Source organism: Schistocerca nitens, chromosome 8, assembly GCF_023898315.1.
Source record: "Schistocerca nitens isolate TAMUIC-IGC-003100 chromosome 8, iqSchNite1.1, whole genome shotgun sequence".
Taxonomy (NCBI): Eukaryota; Metazoa; Arthropoda; class Insecta; order Orthoptera; family Acrididae; genus Schistocerca; species Schistocerca nitens.
The window spans coordinates 623,452,740-623,467,671 of record NC_064621.1 but is presented as its reverse complement, the minus strand read 5'-3'; positions in this window follow the sequence as shown (position 1 = coordinate 623,467,671).

Here is a 14,932-nt window from a genome sequence, read left to right as displayed (position 1 = left end):
TCACTGCCATTCACGATGGATGAATTACAGAAGGCTAGAAAAGAAACTGGTAAGTCAACTGGCTTGGACGATGTACGGACTGAGCAAATCAAGCAACAAATAATAATAATAATAATAATTTTATTGTGATTCGTCCATTATAGCAATAGATAACAGACTCTTGAAAAGGAAGATGTAAGATGAGCATTAAACAAAAGGAAAGCAAGGGTAATGGAATGTAGTCGAATTAAATCAGGTGATGCTGAGGGATGTACATTAGGAAACGGGACACTGAAAGTAGTTGATGAGTTTTGCTAGTTGGGCAGCAAAATAACTGATAATGTAGACCGACAATGGCAAGAAGTGTTTCTGAAGAAGAGAAACTTGCTAACATCGAGTATAAATTTAATTGTTAAGGAAGTGGTTTCTACAGGTGTGTATCTGGAGTGTAACCTTTCCAGGAAGTGAAACGTAGATAAAGAGTTGAGACAAGAAGAGAATAGAAGCTTTTGAAATGTGGTGCTACAGAAAAATGCTCAAGATTAGATGGGCAGATCACGTAATCAATGAATAGAACTGGATAGAAAAGAAATTTGTGGCATCACTTGACTAAAAGAACGGATCGGTAGATAGGACACATTCTGAGACGCCAAGGGATCACCAGTTTAGTGCTGGAGGGAAGTGTGGGGGGTAACAATCCTAGAGAAATGAATACGTTCAGTAGAAAGTGGGTTGCAGTAGTTGTTCGGGAATGAAGAGGTATGCGCAGGATAGAGTAGCGTGGTGAGTTGCGTCACACCAGTCTTCAGACTGAAGACCACAGCAACAACAGACATAATGTAGGTGGCATAGACATTTTTGTTTGGGTCTTCTCCAAACGCACCGCGCGATGTGACCCACTTGTAAGACTGTGATCTCGCATTTGGCGCTTCAAATCCCAGTCCTGCTATCCATATTCAGTCTGTGGTGTGCCCGAATGGCTTAAAGTCAATGCCGCCATTCCTGCGCAATCAGATCTTCCGGTCCACAACTGAAGACGTCGTCGGCGGCGGGACGTTAAGCCCCAATCTCGCTTTTCGTCTTCAGTACAGCTGCCGTGGTCGCGCGTCGGCCCTAATGACTCGCGTGCGGCGAAACTGGCGTGAGCCGTGAGTATTAGGAGCGTGCTATCGATCAAACGGCGGCGAGCGCTCGAAGGCCGTGCAGGTTTTACAAGAAGGCAGTGGCACTTGGCGTTAGCACTGCAGGGAGCCGCGTGTGAAACTACGGCAGTTTCCATTGCAGCGTACCTTGGGTACTGACTGTCACGGAGGTAGATGCGCACTTTACTGCTCGATTCGGAGCGTTGTGTACCACTGGCATCCACATGTACATCTACATCTATGCAGGGTGAATATTAATAAAACCGGCAGACTGCAGGAACGGATTCCTGATTGGAAATGGAGGAAAAAAGGTCCTACGAACGTGTGTCCGGAAATGGACGGCGTGCGTTCAATGGCAAAAAATCGTTACGGAACACAGTACAGAGCTGCAGCGCATTCTCGTCACAACAGCTGTTCATGTCTTTCTTACTGTTCACTTTTGTGTAATCAATACTTTCTTTGTAAATATAAAAACGAAAAGAGTCTATGATCGCAAGTCTAGACTGTTTTAATTTTTGCATATTGTCCAACTTTTAATCGCTGATATCTTCAAGGTGACCATGTAACCCCTGATGAGTCACCCAAAAAATTATTTCGTAAGACATTATTGAGTGGAAATTTGCAAAATATGTCAGGAGGTAATTCGTTCATTTCCTGGACTAGCATGATACGAAGAGCAAAAGAAGTCGAAATTAATCGTTTAAGTAACTCAGTAATATGCTTCTTCCAGTTACACTTGTCATCAATATGTACACTCACAAATGTGGAGCATTATACCCTGTTTAATGACTCCTGTTCATGTGCTACATCAATTGTAGGTATGCCTCTATTCATTGTACGGAAATGAAAACAGTATTTTTCTGAGTATTGAGAGAGTGTCCACTTTCAAAGAATCACTTAATAATTCTTTGAAAAACATGATTGACAATTTTGCTTTCTCTCTAACGAGAGAGAATATCATTTCTGGTTGATGAATGTTAAGTGAAAGGAACAGGAATGGATCCAGAATTGAACCTTGTGGAATTCTTATGAGTCATTAAAATGTTTTCTCCTTTCAACATTGTTTGAATTGTTGCGCAGAGCTTTTTGCATTCTGTTTGATAATTAAGATTGAAACCAGCTGTGTATGAAGCCACCGCATACATAAAACTTGAGTTTTTCTAAGAGATTAACATGATCTACCCAATCGAACGCCTTGGTTCAAATGGCTCTGAGCACTATGGGATTTAACATCGGAGGTCATCAGTCCCCTAGAATTTAGAACTACTTAAACCTTGAGAGTTGGCAATACTCTCTTAGGATGTAAAGGTTGGCTACAGCGCGCATACACTAGCTCAGGAATCTAAGATATTGTTGTCGCGCCTCGCAGCGCACGGATTAACTAGTGGCAGTTTGGAAGCCAGTGTAGGAGCCCGCCTGCTGTGGTGGAGGTCATCAGTCCCCTAGAATTTAGAACTACTTAAACCTTGAGAGTTGGCAATACTCTCTTAGGATGTAAAGGTTGGCTACAGCGCGCATACACTAGCTCAGGAATCTAAGATATTGTTGTCGCGCCTCGCAGCGCACGGATTAACTAGTGGCAGTTTGGAAGCCAGTGTAGGAGCCCGCCTGCTGTGGTGCACACGTGTGTTGAGCGAGGGGTCGTCGCCGAGCTGCCGTACTGCCGTGTCCGCCAGCAGCCACACGGGATTTGGTATTGAGTTGATATTTTTTATAATTTGCAGCGCGCTTATTAATTTAAAGAAAAGGGCTTGTGTATGTGCGTAGCAGCAGACGGCAATTTTGATAATGATAGGAGTTGAATTCTTAAGAGGAAACCATTGTTAGATTAAGTATTTATTTTAGTCATTGATTTCTTTTGTAATTGTCAGGGAATTGTTTCACTATGTATTCAATTGAGAAGTATTTCGGTCAGTTTGATTAATTTGTAATATTGCTTTAATGCCACTGGACGCAGATATACAAACGAAGCGTTTGTTCAAAGAGCTTCTAGCGTTTTGTTAATTGAATGAGAAAGAATCGCTTTCAGAATATAGTTTTTTGTTTGGGTTATCATTTATCGAGTTTAGATATGACCAAACCCTTTCTCTTGAATTATATGTGGTTGTAGTAAGCAGCCGCAGCAACAGCAGGAGCCGCCATACAGAACATGCATTGCACTTCAGCATGAATAATAGGTTTTTTATGTTTTTGTTAAATAATGGAATGCAGCAGATCAAGCAGTGGCAGCAGAAAGACCAAGTAAGTTATTTGTTGCGCACAGGATCAATAAAAAAAACGTTCCGCGATCTCTGTAATAGTAAAGTTAACAAGAGAACAAGCACGAGATTTTCAGTAGAAAACAAGAGATAAGAAGATAGAGCTCGCAACTTTCAACCTGACTAACCTAAGGACATCACACACATCCATGCCCGAGGCAGGATTCGAACCTGCGACCGTAGCAGTCGCGCGGTTCCGGACTGAAGCGCCTAGAACCGCTCGGAACGCCTTGGAAAGATAACAACAAATATCATCAGTCAAATTGTTATTACTTATGGCTCGTAATATTTGGTGAGTGGATCAATGCACCGTGAAGCCGCTGTTTCGGTTGCCGGGCGCCACTCTGTTACCTGAGGACTGCGGACGAGAGAGGGTTGTAGCTGTCGAGACGGGGGCGGCAGCGGCACGAGCCCTGGCTGGTTTTTCTGCCGGCCGGTGGCCGACCTTATCCGCAGGGGTGTCAATGGCCGGAAGCGAAGAAGGCGAATCTCGCCGCACGTTTGGCTTTGCTACGGTGTTCAGATGAGAAAAAGGCAACTGTGCTACCTCGGTGGCAGAGCAAGCACAATGGAAACGTCAGTGCAATCGTTAAGGTCGATTCACACTCGTTTAACGAACGTCCATTCTTAAAAGAGGCTTTACGTCACCTCGACTCTTTATGTCGTGCTGTAGCCACCGCGTCCATTTGTCTAAACTTAATTGCAGCAATAAAAGAACCAGCTCCGAAAGCACCAGACTTGTTAAAATGGAAACAGGACTCCTGTAATGACTCCCTGTGAATCAGCGCGGGGTAGCCGTGCAGTCTGAGGGCGGCGGCTCCTCCCCCGTCGGAGGTTCGAGTCCTCCCTCGGACATGGGTGTGTGTGCTGTCCTTAGCGTAAGTTACTTTAAGTTAGATTAAGTAGTGTGTAAGCCTAGGGACCGACGACCTCAGCAGTTTGGTCCCATAGGAACTTACCACAAATTTCCGGAAACCTCCCTGAGAAAAGCGTTGACACTTGGATAGTGGTAAGTGTCCAGTTCCCACATTTCAGTACGTAATCAGGGAATTCTGTCATAGGAATTTTAGTTCATGGAGGTAAATGTAGGGGAATGAAATAAAGTACTGCAGGGCAGTGTAGAGTAACATATAGGCCGCAGTCATGTACAGGCCGTATCGAAAAACTTCGCGATAGACAACACCTTCAAACATTTAAACTGTGGAAGATTATGGTACTTAATTCCCAGACGATGGTAGTGATATCGTGGCACAGGGAAACGCCAATCTCGACAAACCGGTGTGAATTACTGATACACTGATTTTTGTGAAAATCACACCATCAAGTAAAGTACATGTCTTTGAAATGAACTTTACAGCTCAGCAAATGATTTTTTACAACTCATTCTATGTGTCAGGATTTGTACTGACCTGAATTTTTACATTATGTTATGGTATGTTGTCAATAAGGTTACAGCTTAGTAGTTCTTTTATATTGTATTTTTATCATTTAACTTTTTACACTGTATTAAAATTGGCAGGTTGTTTCCTTTTACATGCGTTTTCATATGTTCCGCAATGTAGAACATAGGTTAATAAGTAACATGACGCCACGTTGAGTAATATAGGAGGTGTGCTAAAAAAGTAAGGGTACTTTATATTTTTATGAAAAATACGAGGGTCGACTGAAAAGTAATGCTTCCACCTTCGTAACACTTCAACAGTTGGCAGCACTGGTATGCAGCAGGTACTGGCTTGTTCCGTAGCCTCTACTCTACAGCTCCAGTTGGCGGAAGCCTTAACATTGAATGGTTGTGTTGTTACAGTGTAAAGTATGGAACCCTGCGCAGACGGTCGGTCAATGCGATTTAAGCAACGTGCAGTCATTGAATTCTTGGCAGCAGGAGGTGTCACCCCAAAGGAGATTCATCAGAGAATGAAAGCAGTTTATGGTGATTGTGTTGATGTGAGTACTGTGCGTCGTTGGGCGAGTAAGTTTGAAAATGTTGAGGCGGGAACATCTGACCTGTGTGAGAAGCAAAAAGTTGGACGTCCTGTGGCAGCAACCACTTAGTTTCACAAGCAAAATGTAGACAGATTGATTCACGACGATCGTCGTATCACTCGGAGAGAAACTGTAAGCACAATCGGCATTTCACAAGAACGTGTGGGTCACATTATTGCTTTGCTTGGCTATCGGAAGATCTGTGCATGATGGGTACCACGGATACTGACTCTTGTAATGAAAGTGCACAGACTTGAAATTTACCTGGAACTCCTCTCGCTTTACGAGAATGAGGGTGACGCCTTTCTCCATTCAGTTGTGACAGGAGACGAAACGTGGGTACACCATTACGACCCGCAGACGAAACGTCGGTTCATGGAATATCGACACAAAGACTCGCCCCAGAAAAAAAAATTCAAGACGCAGCCCTCTGCTGAAAAAATCATGGCCACAGTGTTCTGGGAAGCAGATGATGTTATCCATGTTGATTTCCGTGATCGTGGAACAACAATAAATTCAGGGCGTTACATCACAACGATGCGAACTCTGAAACGACGGCTAACAAGAGTCCGAAAGGAAAAGGGAAATGTTTTCCTGCAGTATGATAATGCCAAACCACACACTTCACGTGCCACCACCGCAGAACTTCAGAGACTGAATCTGACCACTGTACTGCATCCTCCATACAGTCCAGATTTAGCGCCGTCAGACTTCCATCTGCTCCCGATAATGTAAGACGATCTGCGGGGACATCATTATGCTTCTGACGAAGACGCTGAGAGAACTGTGAGACTGTGGTTGCGGAAACAGAGGGTCGACTTCTTCCGTGACGGCTTCAGAAAACTTGTTCATCGTTTGCAGAAATGTATCCAATTGGCTGGTCATTACGTGGAAAAGTGAATATTGTAATTAAAGATCACATTCTAAGGATTATTTCCGTGTTTGATTTTTTTAAAATTTTCCCATCCAAACCCAATTAACGAAGCTGGAGGCATTACTTTTCATTCAACCCTCGTATTTATTTATTCATCAACATTCATGTTGTCCCCTTCAAAGTAATCCCCCTCAGATACAATACACTTGTGCCAACGCTTCTTCCAGTCCTCGGAGTACTCCAGATAAACACTTTTTGGTACAGCTTTGAGTACTTCCAGCGATGCAGTTCTTATTTCCTTAATCGTTGAAAATCGTCAGTCTTTCTTGGTCTCTTAAGATTTGGGGGCAGGAACAAGGCACAGGACGGCCAAATCCTGTTAATATGGTGGTTGAGGCACGACTGTCGTTTTTGGCCAAAAAATCTCTCACAAGCAACGGTGAATGAGTAGGTGCATTGTCGTGATGCAAAAGCCATGAACTAATTCCGGACTTTTTTGCGTGTTGCTTCTTCTCGCAAACGGCGCATAACGTCAAAGTAATACTCCGTATTGACCGTAAGATTTTGAGGCAAAATTCATGATTCACTACGCCACGGCATTTGAAAAAAAATAAACAAACAGTGAGCAAAACTTTTGTTTTAACTTGGCATGCTTTTTTCGGTCTTGGTTCTCTGGGATGCTTCCATTGGGACAATTGGGTTTGGTTTTCACGTCATAACCGTTAAACCATGTTTCGTCACCAGTTATGACCCTTTTGAACAAATCAGGATCATCATTGACGTCATTCAAGAGCTTCTGGGCGATGCTCATGCGACGGTTCTTCTGATCAAAATTGAGAAGTTTTGGAACATAGTTCGCTGACACACGTCTCGTGCCCAAAACATCCGAAAAAATTGCATGAGACGATCCGACCGATATGACAACATCCTCAGCAACTTCTCTTACGGTAATTGAACAATTTTCTGCACAGCTTCGGCGTTATCATCTGTTGTTGATGTGCTGTGGCGTCAAAGAGCGAGGTTCGTCACTGGCATTTTCTCGGCCATCTTGGAAAAGCTTCTACCACTTGTAAACTTATTTTTTACTTGGAGCAGACTCATCGTATGCCACTGTCAACATTTCAAGTTTTTTAGAGCACTTGATTCCATTTTTCACACAAAATTTTATGCAATTCTTTGCTCCATTTTTTATAATAATCGAAAATCACCGAGCACACTAAAACACGTTTAATCCCTCTATCTGTTAAAAACAAACGAAGTGCACTACTGGCCATTAAAATTGCTACACCACGAAGACTGAGTCTGTGTCGCCTGGCCACCAACAGCTGTTGCAGGACGATTGATTCACGGATCCAGTTATATGGCTCCTTCCGTGTATAGCGGTTTTACGACTATGACGAGTGGGGCCTGAAGATGGCATCAATGTAATGCCGAAACTGGTAGCACATAAAAGTTCATAAAATAAAATAAATTTCTACAATACATACGGCTGTTGGTAAATTATTGCACCAAGATTTATCTTGTGATCTCCATCCCGTTCCATGGCCTTCCTTCAGCACGAAACAAGGGAGTGTATGCCCTGTCGGTACCAATCCTCGTCATGGTGGCGGAGTCTGCTTCACTGTGTGAATCACCTCTTCATCGTCCTCAAAATGTCTTCGACGAATGGCCTTGTTTAATGGCCCAAACAAGTGGAATGACATCATAAGCTCGCTGCAACATGTCAGGTGTGACAGCCGTGGCTGGTGTCCCCGGCCGCTGCAAATCTTGGAGCTCCGCCGAACCGCCCTCTGATGACTTCACCTTCCGTACCCTGCTTCTGTCGACAGCGGACGCTCAATACACTTTGCAGAAGCGTTTGTGAATATTCCCTGCAGTTTCTTTCTCTGCAGTGAGAAATTCTATGCCGGCACGTAGCTTGTAACGGAAATCGCCTGCAGGTGCCGTATTGAAACTGTTCTGCCGCTACGCTATCTGTCGGAAGTGACGGAAATTTTGCGCCCTCACTCGGAAGAATTCAAATAATACCTACGAACCCACTAACGTTCTCGCCTCTTACCGCTGTATAACGGCTAACTGGTCTCCACGTCAGAATGTGACCAGCCGTGGACAAGTACTCCACAGGGCAGAGGGAGACGCCAGCGACTGCGGCCAGGTTATGCAAATCTTGACGGAGTATATTCCTAGAAGATTCGCTTGGAAACGTACCTGTTATACATGTGCATTAGGCGCCTCGTAATAATATCGGGTGGTTATGATTAAACTTTCCCAATTTAACTTTATAACACAGAAACTAATTACCGTAAGAGTAGCAAACTCGGTAGCGTTAACGTCCAGAGCATGAGGTGCATGATTTGTATGCGTCACAGCGTCACCGTCCAGTTCCAAGTATGGCCACATGGTGCCGTGATGAGTCATCGTGATTCATAGTCTCGCACAGCCGACCAGTCGTCAGCATGAGCTCGGACAAAAGGAGCAGGTCATTACTGGTGAAGCTTTATTATCAAAACAGTAGTGCTACAGCTGCACTTCGAGAATACCTCCGCCTGAAAGGATTACCGAAGGGTCCTCTTTCTCCACCTGCTGTGCGGAGTACGGTGACGAAGTTCGAATCAACTAGGGAACTGGGCGTCGCTCCGGGAAGATTAGATTTTCGTTCCATAGACCCAAAAATGAGATCAATGTAGTGGGTGTGGAACATGTCAGAAAGTACAACATAAAACATAAAACATTTGAATATAACACTTACTACCCAGATCATTTGTCAGGTGATAGTCGAAATAGGTGAATACAATGCAGTAAACTGGAACAGCTAATATTTACAGAAGAGGCCGAGCACCGCTTGCACCACGCGTGCTTGATGAAATCGCTGTTGCTATGATAGACAACGCTGCGCACAATTCCCGACCGTCAGCCAGTGCGCGTGCTGTCACGACAGTTGAACATCCCGTGGTCCACTGTACAGAAGGTGCTTCGAACCATTCTCAAATAGTATCTGTACAAGATCCATATCGTACAGCAGCTTGCACCACAGGATGCACAACGACGTGCTGGCATTACTAGGCGGTAAGGTGAATCGTCGGACGACGACGGCGACGCGGATGACCGGACCCTGGTCTTCACTTTCCCGCAAGGATTGAAGGTGACGAGGGCTGGTACAGGGCCATCCTATGGACGGATAAAGTTCATTTTTCTCTGATAGGTGAAGCGAATACACAGAACTGCCGAGTGTGGGGATCTTCACCTCCAGTCACTGTGCTTGTAGTTCCCCTGTATGGTGAACCTGTCGCCGTGTGGTGTGGCTTTACGGCTACGTTCATCATTCGCCCATTTTTTGATCAGGTTGGTGTTCAAGGACCAAACACGTGCACTGTGATTGGCCAGCGTTACTGCGATATGCTCCGCCCGCATGTCTTCCCCCCCCCCCTCCCCGCCAGGAGAGAGACGCATTGGACTCAACAGTTTTCATGCAAGATGGCGCCCACCGCACATCGCTCGTGAAGTTCACCTGCTTCTCCGAAACACGATTGGAAACAATCAAGTCCCATTATTTCCAAAGGCTTGGCCGGCAGGATCACCTGATCTCACTCCCTGTGATTTCTGGATGTGGGTCTGCCTGAAGGAGAGAGTTTACCATGGGAGCATCCTCACATGTGCCGATCTGAAGCGCAGCTTATCAAGAGAGGTAGCCAGCATACCTACAGACATGCTTAGTTCTGCTGTGCAGAATGCAATCCTGCGCTTTCAGACTCTTCTGGACACAGATGGGCGCCATATTGAGCCCCTTTTATGGCGGTAATGGCCCGGTATGTAATGGTGTGATGTACCGTAGCAGCACATAGTGTTTCAATTGAATTTGTTCTGCATTATTTCTCTTCCCCCAAAGTCGGGATGGAAGACGGGGACAGGCAGGTGCAAACCACGCAAATTTCTGCAAGCGCGCTGCTCGGCGTCCTTGACATTAATGCTACGAAGTTTGGTCCTCGTGCGGTAATTAATTTCCGTGTTATAACGTGTTAAATAGGGAAAGTTTAATTATAACCACCCGGTACAAAATCTCATGTATGGTTGGCTACAAGAAGAAGGCCTAAACGTGGCCATTACAGTCTAGTCGTGTTTATTAATGGAAATACAGCACGACAGACTGTGATTTTATAAAACTATTCATTAATGTCACAGATCTTCATCTACATCAATACTCCGCATTTCAGCTTACGGCATGTGGCGTAGAGTACTTCTGCTGCCGGCCGCAATGGCAGAGCGGTGCTAGGCGCTTCAGTCTGGAACCGCGCGACCGCTACGGTCGTAGGTTCGAATCCTGCCTCGGGCATGGATGTGTGTGATGTCCTTAGGTTAGTTAGGTTTCAGTAGTTCTAAGTTCTAGGGCACTGATGACCTCGGGTGCTAAGTCCAATAGTGCTCAGAGCCATTTTGTACTTCTGTTAATATTTTTCCTCCACTCCCCCTCGATTCGCGAAAGGAACGTGAGAAGAACGATTTGCAGTGGACCTTCGTACGAGCTCTAACCTGTCTGATTTTCTCGCCGTTGTCATTTAACTTTGGAGAAAGTAGTGCGTGTCCAGATTGTCCCTGGAACGTATGCTGTCGGAATCTCAGTAATGGTCTTCGTGATGCACAACGCCTCTCCTCTGGCGTGTGACAAGAATATTTTCAGCACCTCCACAACCCTCTCGCGGTTACTAAACGATCCCGTGACGAAATGGACCGCTCTTCGTTGTATGTCCTCTACCCCTTCCATGAAACTAGCTTGGTAAGGGTCCCAAACTGATCTCCAACACTCAACAATCTGTCGGGCAATCTTTTGTAAGCCAGTGAGTTTCCGCTCGTCCCTACTTACCGAAATTCTCGAGTCGTGTTTCACCACCATTCTCAAACATCTGTACAAGATAAATAAAATAATTATCTGTACCTCAAAAAAATATCTTATTTTCAAAGGAAAATTCAAAGTATTTCATCAATATGTCAGCTTATATAACATGTTTTCGCTGTTTTTACAATCCCTTTTCCTTTTTTTTTCTTTTAGTTTCGAGAGCAGTGGAAGGGACTATCAACAAGCCTAATGTAACGTCCCCTTAGAAAAATTTATGAATGACTGTGCTGGTAAACCCCTACATTATTTGATTTTCAGACAGCTGAGCAAAACTGAACGTACTCGGACATTTCTCTCTTTACTTATTCTGATCAACACTAAACTAACACACAATATTTTTAGCGCAACGCAATCTGACTTTCAATAATCCCTGCAAAAGAATGGCCCTGAATAACAATAACCTATACCTTTCATGAATCACTTACCTCACAAAAATCTTCGTTACTCAAACTACTGCAATACAACGTGCGCCAATACTGCCAGCTGAGTAAAAGATTCTAACTACTGAAGGCACTAACTATTGATAGGCATAGTTAGCAAATGAAAGGTTTTGATAAAGAACAAACAATGTATTTACCTTAATAGCGTTCAAAAGTCATGACATCCAGTATTACAAATTTACTCTTTCTGATGGACACACGTCCGGATCGTCCGCTCTCAAAATAATGACATCTCTCTTCCCACATCCACCACTGCTGGCGGCTCACCTCTAACTGCCCAACGCTACGCGCTGTTCACATCCAGCTGCCCAACACTACAATATCGAATATTCCAACAATGCAAATCAGCCACAGAATGCACACAGCACAGTCAGTGATTTTCATACAGAGTAGAGATGGGCAAACTGAAACACGTAACTGTTTCGAAACAAATGAAACAGTACAATGTAATGTTTCGATACGCTATTTCGAAACAGTGAAACAGTTTGTGTTTTCTAATCTAATAAACCTACACATTTTATCTTCTTGAATGTCTACTGTATAAGTATGTACATATAAACACAAATGAGATGCGAGAGCGCTAATCATATTGCAGGAAGTATGTAACTACCACTTAGGCGTATTGGCAGTTTCGTATTTCCTGCAGCAAATGCACTGCTTTCGTGTCGTGTGACTTTCATGCTTTTCAAATGGCTGAGGACAGCTATGGCTGAAGATACGAGAACCACCACGAACGGAACTGGAGGTGGGAGCAAACTGCAGAAACTACATATATGCTACTGGGATTCCCACATTCCTTTAGTATGGGTAATATACCCATCCTGCTAATTTCCATGCACACAAAGGGAATCATTGTGGATAATAGGCACATTGACTATAGACTCACAAATAACGCCAAATAATTAGAATAAATAACAAAATATAACAGAAAAAACTTTTGTCTTTCAAGGATTTTCGAATCGTTACTATAAATACACCATGCTCCCCAGCCCTTCCCGTTCACCATTACACTGTAAGTGATATGTCAAACAGATTGCTTGCAATTATACCTACATCAAATATATGTATATGTCTAATAACTGTCACTCTACGCCTTTTTTTTAATTCAAAATGTTGTAGTCTTACTTGCGTTTCTTAATATGATTACTGTACATGAACAGAGAAGCGTATGTTATAAAAAAAGTGTAATTTAACTGAATGATTTTCACATATTTATTATTTTAAATGTGAATAGTATGCGTTGTTTTATTGTTTGGTTAGTGTTTATAAAGCAGATATTACGCTATTTCGGAATAGGACAGTCAGCTAGAAACGAAGCTTTATTTTCGGATATCTTAAGCTTCATGCTATTGGCAGTCAAAAAGATTTCGACACTCTTGAAAGTGTTTCTTGAAGTGGTATGTTGTGTTTCAGTACCTGTGCCGAGCCCGAATCTCGTCCGACACAGACCGGAATGAAACATCACTGTTTCGATACAATTAGTCCGTTCCAAGCACAGGTGGACTGAAACAGCCTTATTTTGAAACAACGATACAGTTTCTGTGTCTGGCTCGAGATCGAATCTGGTCCGGTTATCCGAGACAGGGGCGGAATGAAACACCACTGTTTCGAAACAGTGAACCACAGCCGTTCCGAAACACTGAAACAGTTCCACGTATCGATACACTGTATCGAAACATAGAAACAGTGGCCAAGTCTAATACAGAGCGCTACGTGGCGTTACCAATATAAAAACCTAAACAGCCTACTTACACTACCTCCCTTCTCGCGCCAGCTCTACCGAGTGAGGCTGCATAGCGGTTAGCACACTGGGCCGCAATCGTGAAGAAGACAGTTCAAATCTACATCCGACTACGCAGATTTACGTTTGCTGTGATTTCGCTAAATCACTCCTGGCAACTGTCAGGATGATTGCTTCGAAAGGGCACGGTCTAATTTATTCCCCAACCTTCCGTAATCCGACCTTGTGCTCCGTCTCTAATGACCTCGCTGTCGACACGATATTAAACTCTACTCTCTCTTTCCTCTTTTTCCCAGTCGAATTGCGCCGAGGAATGAAATAACAAATGGTAGAAAACGAAGAGGCAGAGACCTAGGAAGCCTCCAAACTAGCATTAGGCACGAGGTGTAACAGAAATAGTCTCTGATAATCCAGCAAGGAAAATGGGGCTGCAGCCAGACACGAAGAACTTGAGTAATGATAAATCCAGCAGCTCTATTTGAATCAAACATCGTTTATTCTTGTTAAAACATGCTACCATTTTCGACACCAAACAGTGTCATCTTTAGGTCCCAAGCGCAACCTGCCATCCACAACCGTTTACACGTGCAGTGAACAGAACTGTGTGCAGCGGACCAAAATTAACTGGATACCGTACCTTCCGAGGCAATAAGTCCAGCATGGTTAGAGACAACTTTTTAAAAAAAAGGATAAACGAAGTTCGATTCAAATACAGGCGCTGGCTTGATATCATTATTCAAGTAACAGAAATAAGTCTGGAATAATGAGTATTTATCGTAGATTAGAAACTCTCACTCAAGGAAAAATTAAAAATGTTACCAATATGAAATGTCTTGAGATAGAAATCACATGTAATATACGACACACAGCTGCTATAAATTACAGATAAATCCTCACCTACATACGACCCATTATGTGTCAACACATCCTAAGGATTCTTGACGAAATACAGAGGGTGCATTCGGTGAACATTACATAATGTCCAAAATTACGTGGCACAAGTCCTGCCACTGCCGAAAGATGTGGTCAAAGGAATTTCATCCTTTCTCGGTCACTTCGTCACCCGCGCATACCTATTTCAAGGCAAATATGAAGCGCTTACATTGACTACAGACAATGGCGGATTTAAAACTTACAGATGCGTATAATAAAGCGCAAGCGCTGCACATACCGTATATAAAACGTAGAAATAGTGGAAGAACTGACTTACTAACATGGCGGCATCACTAGTAAATGAAATAGCGCCGGACACCCTTAACCCCCAACAGATGTCCACAATGTCCCGATTCGAATTGTACCATATGAATCACTTTCTTGTAGAATGTAGTTTTACTAAAATGAAAAACGTTGATCGAATTGAAAGAGCTTGATGCAAAATAAAAGTGAGAATGTCGTAGAACAACTGGCTCAAAGTCTGGAAGAATATTCACGATCCGCTATTAACCACCAAAGGAAGAATAAAGTGGTACAGAAAATTCTCAAACTCAAGACTATATTCCGTTCATGTGGCACATTCTCCACAGTGTACCACTTGCAATCTCACTGGTACCGAAGAACCATCGATTTCTGTGTGGCAATGCAAACAAGGTATGGCTGACCATCAGAAAAGAATAGGAGGTACCTG